Source organism: Macaca thibetana, chromosome 13 (genome assembly GCF_024542745.1).
Source record: "Macaca thibetana thibetana isolate TM-01 chromosome 13, ASM2454274v1, whole genome shotgun sequence".
In the NCBI taxonomy this organism is placed as follows: domain Eukaryota; kingdom Metazoa; phylum Chordata; class Mammalia; order Primates; family Cercopithecidae; genus Macaca; species Macaca thibetana.
The window spans coordinates 27,380,173-27,401,836 of record NC_065590.1 but is presented as its reverse complement, the minus strand read 5'-3'; the positions used below and the strand labels follow the sequence as shown (position 1 = coordinate 27,401,836).

Genomic DNA, 21,664 nt, shown 5'->3' with positions numbered 1-21,664 from the left:
AACAAACAAACAAAAAAACGAACAACTTCTGTGCTGCAAATGATACCATAAAAGGAAAAGACACATAAAAGGAAAAGACACATAAAAGGAAAAGACAACCCACAGAATGGAATAAAGTATTTTACGAATTTTGTATCTGATACAGAATTATATACGGAATATATAAAAACATTTACAACTCAATAATATAAATTTGAATAATGTAATTTTTAAATGGACAGAAGATCTGAATAAATATATTTTTAAAGAAGATATACAAATGATAAATAAGCACACATGAAAAGATGCTTATCATCATCCATTAGGTAAATGCAAATCAAAACCAAAAGGAGATACCAAATCACACCTATTAGAATGGCTATAACCAAAAATAAAAATAATAACATGTTGGCAAGGATGTGGATAAATTGAAATCCTCATACATTGCTGATGGAAATGTAAAATGATGCAGTCACTTTGGAAAACAGTTTGTCATGTCCTCAAAATAATAAGCAGAGTTACCATGTGACCAAGCAATTCCATTCTTAGGTGTATACTCAAGAGGAATTATAACACATTCACACAAAATTCGATACACAGGTGTTCATAGCAGCATTATTCATAATTGCCTAAAGTGGAAATAAGTAACTTACATATCTATTAATTGATAAATGGATTAAAAATGTGGTATATCCAGAAAAAGGAATATTATTTAGTAATTCTTTAAAAAATGAAGTACGGGTACATGACACAACATGGATCAATCTTGAAAACATTCTAAGTGAAAGAAGGCAGTTAAAAAAGACCATATATATTATTATTCCATTTACATGAAATGTCCAGAATTGGCAAATATAGAGAGATAGAAATTAGACTAGTGATCTACCATGGCTAAGATGGGGAGGGGTGATTAATGGTTTGAGGGAGGAGGGAATAAGAAGAATGACAAATGACTGCTAATGGGTACAGGATGTCTTTTAGGGGTAATGAAAATGTTCTAAAACTAGGTAGTGGTGATAGTTGCACAACTATGAATATATTAAAAGTTATTGAATTGTATACTTTAAATGGGAAAAATGATTCTAAACAAGTAATATTCTGAAAAGTATTTTCTGTTATCCAAATTTTGAGGCTACTAAAAAAATTTAGCACTTCTGTTTATAAGCTTTAGAATTCTTTTCTTTTTAGACTTGTCATCTTTTTGTTAATATGAATATTTTAACTTTTTAAATCAGTTTTTGTCAATGTAAAAAAGTCTGAAAATATTCTACATGCAACTAAAATGTAGTTTGTATCTTAAACACAATGGATCTTCAGAGAATGGATACTTTACAAGTGTAACTGTTTTCCTCAAAATTGTAAAGTTGACAACTGGAAAGTATAAAAATAGAGACAAAATTCTTTCAATGGTGTATTCTTTGACAAATTTTTCATTCACTGGCATATAACTATGTTCTATTTCTATTTTTGAATGAGCTGATTTTTTTTTTTTGCAGAATGTCATCTATTTTGTGGGATTTATTAATGTATTCATATTTATCTTTGCATCTGTTGATATCAACTCCATTCTGAATGGAGTTGTACTTTCCATTCAGTTTTGAATACTTGTACTTTCTATCTTTTTTTTTCTATCTTTTTTTTTGTTTAGCCCTACTGCATGTGTACATATATATAATTTTATATGTGTATTTATTTATCTATAACTACCCTTTGAACTACCTATACAAAGAAGGAGATATAATTATATTAAAATGGTTCGAGTTCTACATGACTTTAAAATTAAAAAAAAATTAAACTTTACTGAAGTTTAACAGCAACAAAAGAAGGAATAAATAAAACTGTAGGAATTGCTGAACTTCAGAAAATGGTTTGTTTACTTTGAGAAATATTTGTTCCTAAAAAATTCCCTTAGGCCAGATACAGAAAACTGGTGGCTTTGGGACCTAACACAGCATACAGATACTTTTTTGTTGTTGCTTTTTGGCCTGCCTAGTGTAGGCCTACACAGTGTTTTAAATTTGAAATAGTTTTCAACATTTTAAAATAAGGAGTTTTCTCATAAAAATCTGGATCCAGCATGTACCATAATGGGCAGCTCCAGCAATGGCATCCCACAGTCCTGCATGAAAGGGGCCCGCAGGAGCTAAGGAGCGGCAGGCTCTTTAAATGGGGCCCATACTCTCCCTTTCAGCACAGCTCACAACATCTCTCTGTTTCCCCAACCCGGGCCTGGGTGTCAGTTGCTGGTTGCCATCTATCATCTTACACATTTCTGGCTTATTGATTCAATTACTTCTAGGCTTTTGATTTTGTATCCTCAACTCTTGGCTATTCATATTACTGTATTAGTTGCTGATGACATTGACCCATCTTGTTCTTAGTATTTGTTCCTGCTGCTGTCATCTTCTTCATCTCCTGTTATCTAAAGTCACCATAGCTATTATTTCTCTATCCCTTCCAGTTCTCTGCTCTGTATAGCATAATGTTACATCAGATAATGTTAACCATTTCTCAGTGTGTTGTTAACTCATTCCCTTTAATGTCCTACAGTTAACGTAGCACACCCATGTCCACTGATTCTTCTCTTACTGAAGTGGAGTTAGGGTATCTTCCACTAGAACACCCCACACTAAATAATGGTACTAAGGTAGTCCAAATTCTACTTAAACTGCATATCATCTCTGTCTCTTGTCTTTGCAAATTACTACTTTCCTTTTGTTTCAGCTCAGTAATGTCTCTTTTAGGAATTATGCTCATATCTGCATTTGTATATCATGCAATTATTAACCTTATATATCATTTTCAAAGTGAATTTGAATACACGTAACAGAAAACCCGCTTCAAATTTGTTTAAAAAATAAAGAACTGTATTGGCTTATATAAAAGTACAGGGTGGGGCACATTGATTCAGTGGCCACAGTTCTATTTTTGTTGTTTTTTAGTTTCCTTAGACACATGAATGAACACAGTCATGCTGTTAGGAAGAGGAAAAGGAAGACTGATAAATAGTAAGTGTTCAGCAATATTCACCACAATCAAATAGTTCAGCCACCACATGTACACGTAGGTCTTTCCTCCTATATGTAGATACCACATCCTCTTGGACAGGAATATCAAGTATCTCATTACCTGAAAGAGAAATGAGATCCTTGGTTAGCCAAATTGACAGTACTTAGTTCCACTGGTAGGATGGGTCTCTGTCCATTTTCTTTCATGACCACATTGAAAATGGACATGGAAGAGAGTGTCCTTTCTAGAGATGGTGTGGCATTTGTAGTCCAGTCCCACTAGGTGCAAATCTGAGGGCCTGAAGATGGCCTGTGTTTGAGTAATTAAAGAGTGTTTTGAGCCAGGCCTGGAATATCTTTGGCAGCACAGTTCCCTTAAAAAGTTAGGAGGCTGTGATCTTTTGCATGCAAAAATTAGCAAGTATGGTCTCCACAGTAGTTTATCTGGTCAAAGTCTGATTCTGATCATTTCATTTTCTCGCAACAAGCTTCTGTTCACTGTCCATTCCCTTGGACCTTGATTGGCACCTTTATCTTGACGGCTGCCTCAGAGCAATAAAAAAAACAAACAAACAAGCCCTTAGGTACAAGGATACCATAACTTTCATAATTAACCCCAGATTAAATTCTATCTGCATATTCTTAATGGCATGGCTAACTACTTCCTCAGTTGGGAATGTTTAGCAGAATTTGCTTGAAAGAGGTCTGAAGAGTAGGCTCACATTGTATACTAATCTTGTCAACCTTCCATGACTCCTATTATCCTGAATTGTTAACAAAAACTTCACCTTAGGGATAAGACTTGGCATTCCTTTCCTTATCAAACTCCACATTAGTGTATTTGAAATAATTTGCTTTTCCGACCAGTGGCAGAAAAGAATGAGATTTTCTTTCATTCCTTCTCTTATTTGCAGAACGTTCAATTTAAGCTAATCCAGTATCTACACTGTAGACCTCAGTGAAGGCTGGAAGACTAATCCAACACAATCTGACATCCTGATTCTTTCCAATCATCTTTGTGTTCCACCCTCTGTGAGTATATAATCATTTCCTAAGGCAGAAGAAGTGTTGTTATAAATTACTTTTTTATAACTGCATAACAAAGACCATTAACTTCCCAGTTTAAGAGGAAGGTATCCTTTTTACTGACCTCTTTTACCTTGATTCAGCACCATACACTTGCTATCACATTTTGTACCCACTCAGAGCACAATAGCTGCAAGTAACAGAAAACCAGGTCAGGGTATCTTAAACAATAAGAAAAAAACTAAATCACATAAACTGAAGTCAGAGCTAGGGTGGGCTTCACAAAGCAACCATGATATCCTTCCTAGACTGATGCAATTCCCTGTTACCTTATCTCTGTATATCTGAATGTGTCCCCTACGTCACTTCTCCATATAGCAGTCACAGCGATCTGTTGAAAATTAAAATTAGATTAGGTTCTTGCCTGATCAAAACACTCTACTGACTTCTCATCACAATAAGAATAAAATCCTTAATCCTTCCCGTAGCCACAGACACTGTCTATTAGGACCCCTCTAGAGCTCTCCCTCTAGAGTTCTTGAGACACCTATGTAATGGGACCTCTCTAAAGCTCTCCAGTCGTATCACCTGCTGCTGTTCTCTCACTCACTCCACACTGGCTATAGTATCCCATTTTGATGTTTCTTCATTGTGACAAGCTTGTTCCTTTCTTAGGACCTTGACATTTGCTACTGCATAGGCCCAGAATGCTCCTACATGGAGCCTTTCAGGCACCACTTGCTGTATTATCAGAGTTCTCCAGAGAAACAGAACCAATATGATGTGTGTGTATATATAGAAAAAGATTTATTGTAAGTAATTGACTCGTGATTATGGAGGCTGGCAAGTCTAAAATCTGCAATATTGGCCAGCAGCCTGGAGACCCAGGACAGCCGATGGTACAGAAAAATTCTGAATGCCATCTGTTGGAGATTTCCCTTTCTGTTCTATTCAGGCTTTCAGCTTATTGGATGAGGACCACCCACATTATGGAGGCCATTCTTGTTTACTCAAAGGTCATGGATTTAAAAGTCAATCTCATCCAAAAATATCTTTCATGTTGACACATAAAATTCACCGTCACACTCACATACTTTTTCAGATCTGTGCTCATTCATGACCTTTCAGAAAGAAATTCCTCAAAGCCCCTATTGGAAAATTCCACTAATTTCTGTGTCTTCTATACCTTTATCATATTTTACTTCACTTCATAGCTTTTTTCAACATCTAAACTTATACTACATATTTATTTGCTGTCTACCTATTATCTACCTCCATTTCTAGAATATAGGCATTATTCTTGTTTACCACCATTTCTATAGGATACAAACAATAATTATGTAGTGGATGCTTAATAAACTTGAGTCAAATGTTTATATTCACCTGGGAATCAAATGGAATCCTTCTTATCTAGAGGGAAATGGCTCAGAATAATTGAAATTACACAGAATAACTGAAATACACAGAAACAATTGAAAGATTTTTCTAAGTCATATTGCTTACAGTGTGTATTTGTCTATTGTCTCTCACCCCACCCTTCTCGGCTCTGAAATACTGAGAATAGGGGTCTACAAAATGCATTCCTTAGCCTTTGTTGACAGCAGACCTCTACTCACATCCTTCCAAGAGAAGACACTAGTGGAGGGATGAAAATGTCTCAAGGGATAAGCTATTGTTCTTTTCTCTTGCTCTTCTTCTGGCAGCATTCTTGAGTGACTACATCCTTTCCACCCAACAGCAATCCAACTTCAGCCTCAATGGTACCTCTTGCATGGTTCTAGGACAAACTACAGGCCTCCTTTGTCATGGTTTCAGCACTGTCTAAACTAGCCACTCTAGCAGGGAAGCACTGAGTGTTCTTCTGGGCTCTGATTACACCATCTTGTCACTTTTGTTTTCCAAGAATTTGATAAAGTAGCCACTTTCAGCAATTACTAATCTCTGGTGTACTCTTTTATTTTACTTCTCTCAGACTCAATACAATGTAGCAATGCTCCTGAATTAGACCTCTAAATTACAGTCTATTGTTTTAAAACAATAAGGTGCTCCCATTTGTTTTTTTTTTTGTTTTGTTTTGTTAATTCAATGATGTGATTCTTGGGTTAGGTAGCTTGTACAGTTTGAATATAAAGATGACCTTATTACCAGTGGAAAATGGGTTACTGCTAATCCATGACATGCCACGACATCACATTTACCAAATTAGCTGTTGTGGCTTTATTCAAAATTTATTTTCCTGTTTATTTATTTATTTGTTAGATAAGGAGTCTTGCCCTACCACTCAGTCTAGCTGGTCTTAAACTCCTGGCCTCCTAGCTGGTCTTAAACTTCTGGCCCACCTCTGCCTCCTGAGTAGCTGGGTCTCTAGGAGTGAACCACTGCATTCAGCTTATTTGACGTTGCTTTAGATGAAAGGCCTTCATAAGGCAAGGCTCTGTAAAATAAAGTGGTCAATGAATTCAACTGCCATAGTAGTGATGATGACTACTAAAGACTGCGGGGAAAGATTTTTTTTTTCTAATACTGCACTGGATTGCTTATAGAAACAAAATTACAAGCCTGATGCTTTAAAGTCTTAGTTCAAGGCAGGTCAGGGAACCAGGGAAATTTCACTGTGCTCTTAAAATATTCACTCATTTATTGTAGTTTCAGGGAAGATCACAAATCCCGTCCCAAACCTAAAAGTGAAAATTCCAGAATTACATTGTAAGTTGAATTTACTGCCTCATCATGTATCTTATGTGAAACTAAAAGCACATGATCTTGTGTACATTTTAGAGTATTAATTGGGAAAGAATGGAACTCTGGGGTTTGAAATAGGGATATTTGGGTAGACGTAGGTAAATCCGATGACCTTGAACCCTCAAATCTCATTGAACTTTCTATTGCTAGCAGAAATAGTCTCCCATATTTAAGGATATTAGTCTTTTTTTTTTAATTTTTTTATTTCAAGGCCCTGCAATTACCTCCCCTAAGGAAGTTACTTTCAAGTGGATGCCTGTTCATAAAACCTATCCCCACCATGCTTCATTGCCTTCAAAGCTAGAGTTTGAGTCTGATTTTAGCAAACACCTGGCGGACAAGTATATAATCTTACCCAGTGAAATGTGACTTAAATACAAAAAGTTTTACTAAGAATATTATTAGTTTTATTCACTTTAGCTTAAATTTGGAGAATATGTGTGGGAAAGATTCTAAATATTTTGGAACAAAGAAAGATTTACAGAGATTCTATTTGCCATGTGTTATCTTGAGTAGCTAGGAATGGCTCAACTGTGGACACACCATCAGACTTTAATTCGGCTTATATTTAATAATGTTGAGCATGTACAACTTCTTGGCATAAAAGTGAAGAAAAATTCTAAAGCTTTGAGAGTCAAATAACAGACTGCATTTGTTATTTGTGACTTGGTCAGCCCCTGTCACACATAACACTCTCTTCATTCAGATATTGAGAAATTTATGAGTGAGAAAAGTATTAGAATCCTCAAAACTGTGATGGGTGGGTGAATATGAATACAGGTGAAAGAAGATGGCTTATGAACTGATAGTCGTTGAAGCTGAGTGCTGGGGTAATAGTGGAATAATTATGCTGTTTCTATTCTTTTATATAATTTTACAATCATCCATAAGAAAATTAAAGGAGATGAGTTTTGTGGTGGCTGTCTTTTGTTGACTGGAGATGATATTGGAAAACGCCAAGTTTGAAACAGGCTGCCTAGTTTTAGTGGAAATTATGAAATTCCTAAATAACAGAAGCTTAGTGAAAATGCTTAACTACCACAGAAAATGTGTACATGATGACCTGGTCTGTTGATGTCATCTAGATTCCAATTTCCTAGACTCTTTAGGGCTTGATCAATGGACTCATGTATAAAGTGGCCACAGTGGCAGGTATAGAGATTCTGCAAGGGCTCTACAATACAGACCTTCTCTTACCAAAGCTATTTGACTACCACCCTTGCTGTGGGCATGCACAGGTTTAACAGCAGAGGCCCAGCTCATATCCTGATATGGCACTATTCCTTGGGGAGACCAGGCAACCACCTGGTATCAGAGTGATTGCTCTGCCATTTATTTTGGATACTTCATCTGCTTTTTCTACTTCCAATGTCTCTTCCACCACCAACATTTTTTTATTATGAAAATAAGCCCTCACAAAGAACAGGGCTCATAGTTGTGGGCACAAGGGAAAATAGTTGTTAATTTCTCTTCCTATTTACTGTATTAGGGTAAAACAATATCATATATGATATCTAGTAAGAGCTGATGTTTGGTGTTTGGAAACACTCAAAATGTAGATTATGGTCTCTCAGCTGGTGCCAGAAGCCACCATCAGAAGGCCTTTGGTGTGTCATATTCACCATCAAGACATTTTGTACTGTATTGCTTCTAACCAAAGAACTTATTACAATGCAAAAGAAGTGCAGCGATGGTGTCATACAATTCACTGATCTTACTACATACTTATTGGCTTAGAAGCAGCTGCCTTAACAGAAACATAAAATGCCCTAATGACGTATTAGATACAGTGCCAGCTGAGAGACAATAATTTACAAATGTGTTTCCATACACCATGTAGTATCAGCTTTTACTAGACATCATATATGACATTGTTTTACCCTAATACATTAAATAGGAAGAAAAGTGAACAGCTCTTTTCCCCCAATGCCCACAATTGTGGGCTGTGTTTGTTGTGAGGGCTTCTCTTCATAATAAAAAATGTTTCGAATGTTGGATATAATTCTTTCATTGAAATGGAAGTTGATCTGCTACATGGCCATTTTGGGGTCCTTATTTTACTGAACCAACAAAAAAATAAGGAATTACCATGATTTTTCGATGATTGATCCTGATTACCAAGAAGAAGTTAAGTTGTTGCTGTATAGTGGAGACAGAGAGAATTATATCCAGAATGAAGGAGGTTTCCTGAAGTGCTCTAATATTCAATGAGAAGAATTGTTAGAAGCTTAGACAACCCAAAGGGGCTACTCCACTAAAGACTCAGACCTTCAGCAATCAAGATTTGGCTCATTTCCATCAAGTAAGGACAATATTAACTGAGACTGTGGCTGGGGGCAAAGTATCATGGAATAGGTGGTAGATAAAGAAAGTTATTCTAATGTGAGTACTAAAGCATACCACTATATATGTGAATATGTGAACTGTGTTTTTCCCTTTATCTCTTTTAATATAAGGAGTAAAGATAGTGGTTAAATTTACAATTTAATCTTTTTTTTTTTTTTTTTTTTTTTTTTGACTGAATTTTGCTCTGTCACCCAGGCTGGAGTGCAGTGGTATGATCTCAGCTCACTGCAACCTCTGCCTTACAGGTTCAAGCAATTCTTCTGCCTCAGCTTCCCAAGTAGCTGGGACTACAGGTGTATGCTATGACACACCATTAATTTTTGTATTTTTAATAGAAATGGCTTTCACCATATTGGCCAAGCTGGTCTCGAACTCCTGACCTCAGGTGGTCTGCCCACCTCGGCCTCCCAAAGTTCTGGTATTACATGCATGAGCCACCACATCCGACCTACAATTTAATCTGTAATGACAGAGTATCTAGATGGACTTGTGACTTTGGATGAAAACTCATAGGTGGCCTATAAGTCATAAGATTCTGCATATTCCACTTTTGGAGAGAATGTGACAGTATCTTTCATTATGTAAATAGTAGATGCATCTTGATAAGGAGAAACATCATGTCATTGTCCTTTTAGTTGTATTAAAATTTAAGTACAGTTAAAAAGGTGTTATGGAGGCTGAGTTGCCAAAGAGCTGAAAGTGTTGATTATTTGACTACTTTGCCTCTTTTCCAACCATTCTTAATTTTGTTCATAATTCTGTGACTGGGGAAGCTGGATATTAAATTTTCTAGGCTCTGTTTCCAACTGGTTTCTAAAGTTATACCCATAGGAGACACTGGGAGAAGACAGGAAGGCAGGAAGAGAGGAGACACTATTGTAGCGTGACATCTTTCTTTCTCTTTCTGGCAGCACCTCTGGATTTAGATGCAGTTCTTCAAGGACCATGGTTTCCACAATAGTACCCCCTCTCCATTGTTCCAGCTCTGACTCAGATGGGCCCCCCTTGATGGCACTCCCAGCAGCACAGCTTTAGCACTGGTAAGACATCTCTTCTCTTATTGTTCATACCCTAGCAGCAGTAGATGTTTTCTAAAGTTGCTAATCGTTGGTTTACTTCATTTTTTCTCCTTCACTCTCCCACCTTTCTCTAACACCTGCATAATCAATTCCTTATATTAAATTATACGTGTTTGAACTGTCTGCTGCTGTTTACCTTTTTCTACCAGGGCTTGGACTGACACAATCGTAGAATGACTGATTTATTTCCTTGCTCTACACTCATATACAATTAAGATTGAAAGAAAAGTGGACATTTCTTCTATTAGCTCTCTTTAGAAGTTAGTTATTTTTCAGCATCCAGTAAAAACTTGTCTTTGTTCCATGCTTCCAAGCTCCATAATATGTCAATATCTATATCAAAATCTGTGACCATAGAATGAAATATGGCACTGAACTAAGGCCTGAATTTCTCAACCATTGCCTGTGGAAGTCCACTTAGACAAGGTCTGCTCCTGGAGCCAGAGGTGAGATTAACCTCAGGCTAAAGCATGTGGGCTGCATTTTGGAAAGGTGTACAGTTGTTAGAGTGGGAATAGATGGGACTAGACATTGGATAATCCATACATAATGTGCTCTGTGAAGCTCTCATTACATTATATTGCATTTATCTCGAGTTGTCAGTTTGCCTCATTAAAGTATGAGATTGTTAATTGTACAAACTGTGTCTTTTATCTAAATAATCAACATTGAGAATTGTGGCTGTCACCCAATATGCAAGTGTCAAAATTGTCTTGAATGGAGGAATGAATCAATGTGCCAGAGCTTTTGAATAAGGTTGGATTTAACAAGATTGGGTTTGAGCCTTCAGTAAGAATGTCATGATAATATACAATGTAAATAGGCACTGGAACAATTGTGTTTGTAGAATTGGAGATCTACTAGTTCAGTGGCATTTATATTTTTTAATCAGCCAAACACTTTTTTCAAATAAAATACTACAGGAAAATGTGTGTTTGTGTGCATGTGTGCATTTGTATGTAAATAAGGACATTTCTATGTCTTTGAAATTACCTATGTAGAGTTAGGTGGCTTAAAACATTGTTTGATGCAACATATTTTTTTTTCCAACTCCCTAAAGGGCTTTTGCAAAGTATATTGGTGCATGTGTTACAAGTTTAAAAAAAAAAAAAAGGAATTTCTTCAACCACGTCCAAGCTGAGTTAAGTTGACTCATAGAAAGGAATTGTTTCTCTTCCATCAGTAGGGAGGTATCAGAGTGCTGGGAAGAGCAGTATGGACTGTGGAGTCAGACTGTGTAGGCTATAAACCCACCTGTACCACCTGCCAACTCTATGACCTGGTGCAATAATTATACTCAGAGCCTTAAAATTAGTGGTACTTTTCACATCAACATTTTTAAGATGAGGAATTTGAAACACAGAGTGTTTTCATCTTAAAAATGTGGATGATATTGGTAATCTTTGGAAAAGTTAAAGTATAGAAACCTCTTAATATCATCAGTAACTATTCTGTAAATAATATGTACCATTATTATATATCATCAAATCATATTTGGTCATTCAAAGTGGTAGAGGAAATACCTCTGTATTCTGGAAATCAGGAGATTCTGTCCCAACTTGTTTTCACTATGGTATTCAGGACTGTTTATGAAGTATTTTGATTGCTAGGCACATGGTGGTTTTGTACTTCGAATCTTGTGGTCACAGGAGTTATGTGACTAGCTTTTTCCTAATATACAAGTCACTCCAGGGCCAGACCAATTAATTTCTTTCTTTCCCTGTAGAATAGTCATGAATTAGATTCCAGATAGTGGCTTTTCAGTTAGCTTGGGAAAGGGAATCTTGTACAAACAGAGCTATCATATAACTCTCTGAAATCTGGGTGTTATTTCTTACCTCAACATAACCTACTCCATATGGTTAATTCAGCAATTGACTAGTTTCGTGATTATGGGAAAGAAAAACACATTGAGTCTCAGTTTTGCCATCTGAAAAATAAGGAGGCTGGATAGGAAGAAACCATCACGAAAGTCCCTTTGAGTTCTAAAATTATATCTTCACTGATAAGAATAAAAGTGGCAGTGAGGATACTGTGGTTTGAATGTGTCCCTCGATGTTCATGTGTTGCAAACTTAATCCACAATGCAACAGTGTTGAGAAGGGGGAACTTTTAATAATAGATTAATGCCATTACTGAGGGTGTGGCGAGTGGATCCATTATTAAGGAGTGGGTTCCTGAAAAAAATGAGAATTCAGCCCCCTTCCTCTCTTGTTCTCTCAATTGCTGTCTCTTGCCCTTCCACCATAAGATAATGCAGCAAAAAGGCTCTAACCATCTGTGACCCTTCAATCTTGGACTTCCCATCTTACAGAACCATGAGCCAAATAAATTTCTTTTCTTTGTAAATAACCCAGTCTCAGCGAGTTTGTTATAGAAGCAGAAAACAGACTAAGAAGAGGATCAGACATTTTTTAAATCAAGGAAGAATAGAAATAAGCTCATTAATAAGCTGTGAGTCAAAGAATAGCAGAGTAAGGTGAAAACTAAGGTCAGCTGTTCCGAAAGTATGCTCCTTCGATTCTAGCCACAAGAGATATTTTGTGAGAGAGGGTTCCTTGTTCATATAAGTGTGGGAAATGCTAAACATATTTCTCTTAAATGAACTTCATGCACATTATTGTTTTCTATGTATTCACTAAAGAAAAACCTTTAAATGATTTTCACTCAGCACTTGCCAATACACTTTTATTGTGGAAATCACTTTTCAAATAACTCCACAGTGATGAATGGACTGAGCAGCTGTAATTTTTGTTTGTGCAGTATGCTTACTTTTCCATGTCCTTCCTCAACATCTTTTCAGGAATTTCTCCTCTTCCTGCATGAGGTCACAGGGGTGAACATATGAACCAGAATATGCTATTCCTCTGGTCACAGTAATCTGTGACACAAATGTGAACACAAGCCTCCAGCAAGTGTAATCATATCCTTTGCCATGATTAATATTTTTGATGACCCCCTGGACTAGCTTAGCCTCATATACACATACCTTAGACTTCTCAGGTATGTGAGCCACAATTTCCCTTTTGCTCAAAACTTAAATTGGACTTCAGTCATTTGCTATTGAAAGAATTAAGACTGAAACTATTCTTCCATAGAGCAGATACACGGAAAACATGCTCCAGGGTGACAATTGAGAGTAAAATGACACAATTTCAAAATGTGTTAAACAGACAGCAGCCTCAGCTTTCTCCTAAAGGGGAAGTGAATCTATTAGGGAACCTGAAGATGAGAGTGACACAATTACTATGAGAAGACATATTAAAGCTTATTATTTATTTTTTAAAGAAAAATATTAATTGGAAATAAAAGATGATAGAAACAGATTCAAATTAGTCAAAAGACACTGAGGAATAATATTATTTTAATGCTTGATTAATTTACTCATTGATACTAGAACTATTAATTAAAGCAAGTATACAGCTCTATTTATGGACAACAGTGTGCTAAAAAATGTCAAGTATTATTTCATTAAGTTCTCACAAGAAAGTCATAAAGATAGATAAAAATTTCCTCCATTTTGCAGATTGGCAAACTGAGTATCATAGACATTAAAAAACTTGTCCAATGTCACACACTAGAATATGGTACATTCTATCTATATAAGATTACAGTTAAAATGTTTCAACAAGCAAAATAAAACACAATTACACACATGGATCCTAAAACACTCATTCTGTTTACTTGAAAACATATACATATATTCACCATTACAGTACACATATAAACAATTACCTAGGGATACAAATGATAAATATGTTTGAACAAATGAAAATGAGTAGTTGAGTGGATACATTGTGGCACGTAGAGACAACTGAATATTATTCAGTGCTAAAAATACAGCTGTCAAGCCATGAAAATACATGGTGGAATCTTACATGCATATTACTAAGTGAAAGAAGTCAATCTGAAAAGGCTACATATTGTACGACTCCAACTATATGACATTCTGGAGAAGGCAAAACCGTGGAGACAGGAAAAATACCAATGGTTTCCAGGGGTTAGGAGCAAGAAAGAGTAGAATAGACAGAACACAGAGTATTTTTAGTGAGTAAAACTAGTATGATACCATAGTGGTGGATACATGTCATTATACTTCTTTCAAAACCCCCAAAATGTATGAAACCAAGAGTGAACTCTGATGTAAACTATGGAGTTTGGTGATAATGATACGTCAATATAGGTTCATCAGTTGTTACAAACATGCTACTGTGATCCAGGGGTTGATCACAGGGAGGTCGTGCCCTTGTGGGGGCTGGAGGTATATGAAAACTCTCTGTACTTCTCACTCAATTTTTCTGTGAACTTAAAACTGCTCTAAAAAATAAAGTCTACTAAAACAATGAAATTGCTCAGGAGGGCTTGATAGTGAAATTTCTGGAGCTGACAGATTGAATTAGGGTCCTAGTGTGTAAGACCTGATATTTAAATGTATAAGCACTACAGATAATTTTCCTTAAGATGCCAGTATTGGTTTGGCGTATCCTAAAAATCTAGATGTCATTTGATTGCACATTAAATTGTATTATAATTACATATAGCATTTTCTCCATTTGAACACAATGCCATACCTTTAACCATGCTCTTTTTGTTTGTTATTTATGTTTGCATAAATTTTTAATATGAGTGAGGGAAATAAGAAAATTTCTTGTTTTTCTGAGGGCTGTATATGTTTATGTCACTGAAATGAAGGACAACACTTAAATCAAGAAAATCAAAAACAATCAGATTTACAAGCAGACTCAAAACAAAAGAAATAAGCATTTTTAAAATCCCCTTAGTTTAGAATGGGACAAACAAAATGATAGCATTTTAGCATCCAATAATAACCATTACTTAGAAAGCATATTTAGACTATTATCAGAGGGAAAAATATGGCTATAATAATATTCATTTTGGATTTTCCATAGGGTAGACAGGGTTGAGGATTCCCCTTTATTAAAACATAAAAGAATGTTAGTAAATTCCTTGGCAGCAGGGAACAAAAATCTCAGCTGCCATTTGCCTGCTGGTGACTGAAATGCATTGCCTGAGTAATTTCTTATCACTATCTAATTGACAGACCACAATTTGATGTATTTTGAAGAATTGAGGGAGACCAAGGGTCTGAGAAATCAAAGATGGCTTTTATGCTGGTTTTTTTTTTTTTTAAATTAACTCTAATTTAAAGCAATTGGATGGACTAAAACCTTCCAAATATTTTACAAAAGACTTTTAGGCCAGGCGCAGTGGCTCAAGCCTGTAATCCCAGCACTTTGGGAGGCCGAGACGGGCGGATCACGAGGTCAGGAGATCGAGACCATCCTGGCTAACACAATGAAACCCCGTCTCCACTAAAAATACAAAAAAAAATTAGCCGGGCGTGGTGGCGGCGCCTGTAGTCCCAGCTACTCGGGAGGCTGAGGCAGGAGAATGGCGGGAACCCGGGAGGCGGAGCTTGCAGTGAGCCGAGATCGCGCCACTGCACTCCAGCCTGGGCGACAGAGCGAGACTCCGCCTCAAAAAAAAAAAAAAAAAAAAAAAAAAAAAAAAAAAAAAAAAAAGACTTTTAAATGTCTCTCAATAATATTTTACTGTTTTGAAAGTCACTACGAAACAACAAACAAGGCAAATCCCATTTTGACTAGACAGCATTTGGTTTACATTATTTTTTCTTTTTTGGTCTACATTATTTAATTGCAATTAAAACAAAAAATTATAAATGTAAGCCTAATTACAACAATACAAAAAACTACACATGAATCCTCGGAACTCAAAGATATGAATTTTTCTGGTCACTCTTTGGCCTGTAGTTTTTAGCTTATTCCGTCAAGCCTGACCAGAGTATGAAAAAAATCACAATAATCATTAAAAAAAAAAAAAAACCAAAAAAAAAAAAACGGTCAATTCTTGCGTGCATGCTCTACCTCATTTTGACTAGGACAACTTTACTCTTTCCAGATTCTTGGACCATTCAAATTCATAGGTGTCTTCTGCCTCCGGAATGATACTGTATGCAGTATCTCTTTTTGTTTAAGCACCTCGCTGGCTAACCTATCCATATCTTACCACATCAGGGACTTGTGATGCCTCTCTAAACCTTATTCATTCTTCAAACTTCAGCTGAAGGCCTACCTCCTTCCTACATACTCCAGTCCATAGTATGTACTTTTCATTCTCCACTATTTTGGCACAAATCATTTGGCGCTCGGCATTTACTTCATGAAGCACAACGTGTGCTTTCTTTAGCGTGTTTCTCCTGTTTCTATAGGCAGTCTAAGAAAAACGCTTGGTGGTAAGAGCACGCGGTGTCACTGTCCGTGGTCCTGAAACACGGTTGCGTGCTAAGGTTCTTCTTAAGCCAATATCCGGTGACTCCTGTTCACTTTTTTCCCAGAAATTTTTTAACTGGTAAAGTGGTGGGGACAAGAAAAAAGAAAGCCAAAAAGATATTGGGAGAGAAAGATAGAGGCATGGACAGAGGTATCCCTCTCCAGTCATTCCCTGGAGAGAATTAAAAATACTAGGGTTTTATGTAATTTTCAAACAATTGCAGACGCGAACTTGGGAACAAAACGGGGGATGGAAAAATATCAATGGCTTAGCCATTGATGAAGGAGAATTTAAAAAATGCGTGCACTAAGTGACATAAAGCCATCCAAGTGTCGGCATGAACACGCGCACTGACGCTAGTGAACCAGGATACCAAACAGGTAGCGTGCTGTGAACGTAGCCTCTGTTGTGTCATACTAAACTTCCATAGATTTTCTTTGTTTTTCTCTCTTGATTTAAAACAAAACAAAATTGTCATTTGGCACAGTGGCAGAACAAAGATGACTGTAACTTATGTTTCTCATTTGATGTAGCTGCGTACCTTTTTCACTGTTAGCACCTCTGTAACAGTTACGTTCCAGCAACATCAAGTCCCAGCTGCGGATGGCTGGCGGCGCAAACACTCCCTGCCTTAGCTATGTAAGTTCCCCAACTAGAGTATAACCTCTGAGAGGACGAACATTTTTGGATATCTCAAAATGCGTAAGTACAGTGTCTGGTACAAACTAGGGGCTCAGAAATATCCATTGAATCAAGAAAAGAATCACAATGCCTTCCACGGAGAAAATATTCAACAAAGGCTTGTTAAATGAGCAAATATTCCATTTGTTTTAACAATTCCATCCTCTTCTAGGTTCTTTCAAAGTCCCAATCTTCCTCCCTCTCCCCTCGGGACTCCAGATCCCAACAAACCTCCCTTCCGCGGCAGTCACTACCTTTGCCGCACTCTGGCCCTGCCCTCCTCCGGCCACGTGTCGGACCCCTGCTGGGCTGGCCCTCCTTTCCTACTCTGCGACACCCCTATCCCCCCTGCCCCTATCCTGCTCGCTCCCGCACCCGGTCCCTCTTCCCCTGCCTCGCCGCTCCGGCGATTCAGCTCCAGGTCCCCGCCCGCAAGGTAACGCGGTTGTCATGGACACGGCACTTGCGCCCTACGGAGTTGTCCCTTCGCCGCTGTCCCCTCCCCCCACCTGCGGCGCCGAGCCGGCCGCGCCTCCAGAGCTCCGCCCCACACCGCCCCGCCCTTTCGGGCGCTCCCCAGGCCGCGCGCGCCCGCGGCCCCCCTACCCACCCACCCCTCGAAGCCCGGTGCCTTTCCAGGCGCCGCGGAGCCACGGGGACCGCGGGGGCGCGCGAGCGAGCAGCGGCCGCGCATGCGCACTGGCTGCCTCCCCTAGCGGCGATCCGGGCCGCTGCCGCTCGCGCTTGGGCAGGACGCGGGGCGGGCGGGGGGGAGGGGGGAGCGGCTTCGCTTCCAGCCCCGAGTGAGGCGGAGACCCGGGCGGGCGGGCAGAGCAGGCGGCACCGCACCTCGGCCAGAGGCGGCTGCAGCAGCTGCTGCCCTTGTCCCTGCCGCCGCCTCTCCAGTCCCTTCTGTGATTACCACTCCAGCTGCTGGGAACGGGCGAGAAAGAGGAGGCGGCGAGAAACTCCCACCGACCCACAGAGGTGAGTCCCGGGCAGAGCATCCTCCATCCTTGCCTGCCTCCCTCCCTCCCTACCTCCCTCCCTCCCATCCTCTCCATCCTCCCCCCTCCCCGCTCCCCAACCCTCCCTCCCTCATCCTTCCCAACATCCCTCTCTCCTCTCCCCTCCTTTCTCCCTTCCAGCCTTTCTTTCATCCCTTTCTTCCTCTCTCCCAGCCCCACTTCCTTCCCACCCTTTCTTTCTTCCCCGTCTTCCTTGCAGCCACTCGCGCTAGAGCACAGCTCTGCATCCCTTTCCTCTTGTCTCCATCTCTTTTTCCCCCTTTCTTACCTCTTCCCCGGTGGGAGGGTGGGAACATCCCTTCCCTGCTACAACTGTCCGGATTCAGGGGTTCCAGAAAATTGGGTGCATATACTGAGAGACACACTCTTAAACAGCGGGTGCCCTGCAGGTTCCTAAATTTTTAGGATGAAGGGTCAAGTTGGGTAGAGTACTGGAAACTGGAGGGAGAAGGGGATCGAGGAAGAATCTATGGATTTGTGCTGTATTAGGGTGGGGGTGGGGAGGGTTGTCACTTGGACATGTTGCCAACAGCCCCCATACCCCTCTTCAGCAGTTTCTTTTCTTCTTCTGGGAATTACATATTCCCAGTGTGTATCTCACCAATTTAAAATCCAGCTTTCCCTGCTTTGATTGTCTCCGTGAGAAACCACAACGAAAGAGGAGAAGAGAGGAAAGGAACAAGAGAGAAAAAGGGGAGGGGAGAGGAAGGGAGGTGGCAGTGTAAGCTTGTGTTCTTTTCCCCTAGGCCTCTGTGGATTGACATTTTCAAACCACCCGCCTCATATTTGGCTTGGAATTGAACCCGTGTGTCCTTGGTCCTGTCACTACCTACTTCAAAGGCAGAAACTCTCTAAACTTTAATGCCTGTGCACCACAGCATTATTTATGGAATGTTTTGCTCAGCATGCAAAATACCAAGATAGAAAGGTTTGGGAAAATAGGGAGCAGAAGGGTGGAAGAGATGTACTTTTGTTCATCATGGGTTAACTTCTCAAGTAGGATAATGGTTAGACAGTTTTGGAGAAATGAGGTTATACTCCACAGACTTGTAAATATACCATTTAGATGGCATTAGGTGCATTATAGCCTTTAAGAGACACCCTTACCCATTTTCACCCACCTCATAGGAACCCTCAAGATGTTTGAAGAGAAACATACTGTGTGATTCTGTTTGTGGCTTACACCAATGGAAAAGTTAAATTAGCTTCAGAACCATTGTTAATAATTTAAAATTGCTGTTGGTTTTACATCACTTATTTTCACAGAATGCTATAATTTACCTTGCACTCTTTAGCTTGCATTCTAACCCCTTATATTATACATATTATTGGCAATTTGGCAATTCTTTCTGTTAGCATTGCTGCTGTAAAGTTTATTTATACATGGCGGGACAACCATGCCTCAGAATGTTTAGTATATTTATCATCTCAGAAGGGTCCAATAGTGTAAGTATAAATCAAAAATGGATATTTTGAAGCCTATATTTTGTCCTATTTATGTTCTCCTAAAACGACAGACCAAAACACCTTAATATCTTTAGAATGGCTGTGTTTTGTGTTTAAAGAGTGTGTGTGAGGGACCAAAATTAATGGTGGATTCATTGAAGTTGCCAGTAAGACACTATGCTATGGAACACATTATTGGTTTTTTTCTTTTCATTTAAATTATTATATGACAATAGTGCAATATGCAGTTTTGCATTTTATGGGAGTGTAAAGCAGGAGTTGAGATGAAGAGAATTGCCTTCCTAAGTGATTGAGTGCTGATTTGATGAAGAGCTGATAGTTAATCACCTGAGTCAGTGCTGGGAAAGTGTGTAATATTAGGAGTGATGGACTCCTTCAACTCCCCGTGGTAGGAATGCAATTCCATTAATGGCTTGGCTGACTCTTCAGCCATATAGCTAAAGCTTGGTTGAATTACCAGTGTTACCAACATCCTGATGCAGATTGCAGTCAACCCTGTGTGTATTGGAATGCTTGCATTACTTAATAGTGAACTTGTAGATAGGAGTGTTTTCCTTGTTGGTGTTCCTTTCCCTAGAATACCATGAAACAAGTGAAAGACTGTCATGTTAATTATATATGAGCATAATAAGTTAGTTTTGTCCAAATTTCTTTCAAAAGACTTTTCCCCTCCCAGTATCTCTGCTATTCTTTGTGGGGCTTCAGAGTTGTGAATGTGGGGAGGTGGCAGCCCCTCTATGGGCTTTGCTCTTTCTCTGTTGCAGTTTTTCTGCAGAGGGATGTGGGTGTATGCCCCAGTTTTTGATACTGTGCTTAGTATAGAAACACAGGTACTTTTCATATGCCTCCTTTGTAAACATTAGTCCACTGAATGGAAACAAAGCATACCAAGTTATTAAAGAACTAGAAAACAAAATAACATTTTCTTTACAGCAAAATTTTAAGAGACGTGAGTACAATTAATAAAATGTGCATTTTAGAAGAGCAACTAGTGTCTTTGAAAAGCAGCTTGCCTCCTTGACTGTAATCCAGTTTGCAGATAAAGACTGACTTCCTCTGAAGAATTTCATTTCTAGAGGCTTCTGCCTTTAGTTGACTGGACCTTTAAAAATCCATGATACAATAAAGAGCCAATAGAACATCTTATGGACCCCTGTAAAACGTATTTTGGATATATTCTCTGTGTCTCCCTCCCTCAGAGCTCTTAATACCTGCCTAACCCTAGGCTGAGCGGTGTGAGGTATTCCAAGGAAGTAGAAAGAAGTAAAAAACACTGTCTTTGACCTCAGCTTACAGTGTAGTTGAGGAGAACAGGCATTTGCATGAGGTCCTATTTCATAGTGGCAAAGAACAAGATCTTTGGAGAGAGCTTTAGATGTCAGTACAGGCTCTAGTTCTTAGGAGTATCGTGTCCTTGTGTACAATTTAAATCTATTTTTTTTTTTAATCTATAAAATGAAAATTGTAGGGGACTGATTCATGGGCTTGCTTTAAAGGTTAAATGTGTTTAGCAGAGTACTTGGTACAAACAAAACGTATATTAAGTAAACATTATTATAATTAGGAGAAATAGTTTAAACACATTCCAAGACCATATATGATTATGTACTAGAAAGACAGAAGCGCAAGTAAGTACTAGAGGAATTGTGAAGAAGACGGGTGTCTGTGTAGCTGGGAAAATGTTATATTCGGTAGTAGCCCTGGAGCTTGGACAGAGACTCCTATGAAGGATTTCATGCAGGGTGGGCACCACAGCTGGAACAAAAGCAGAGAGGGAGGAAAAGGCATTGTGTGTTTGAATTACATTAGGGAAACTATTTACTGGAAGATTTGGCATGCAGGTGAGTGTATTGAAAGGTAGAGTGCATACAGTCAGAGTAATTATACTATCACTGAGTTAAGACAACTTCTAGTGTGGGATCCATTTCATCACATAGAAGGTTCAGCTACCCATGGAGGTAGTTTCAGTTCTTTATCTCACCTAAAGCCCCATCCC

The 21,664-nt window shown here is 38.7% G+C and overlaps 1 protein-coding gene across 2 annotated transcripts in view; it reads left to right on the top strand.

Moving 5' to 3' along the window:
• The first annotated feature begins 3,906 nt into the window (after positions 1-3,906).
• The window catches only part of CTNNA2 (catenin alpha 2), a 1,178,402-nt gene continuing 1,160,644 nt past the window's right edge, over positions 3,907-21,664 (top strand). The window contains exons 1-2 of one of the 2 annotated variants that reach the window (XM_050752972.1): positions 3,907-4,019; positions 10,013-10,141. The gene's annotated coding sequence lies outside the window, so the exon portion shown is untranslated. Of the gene's footprint in view, positions 4,020-10,012; positions 10,142-17,947; positions 18,161-21,664 lie in introns of those variants that run through there. The other variant, XM_050752976.1, reaches the window with a different exon arrangement.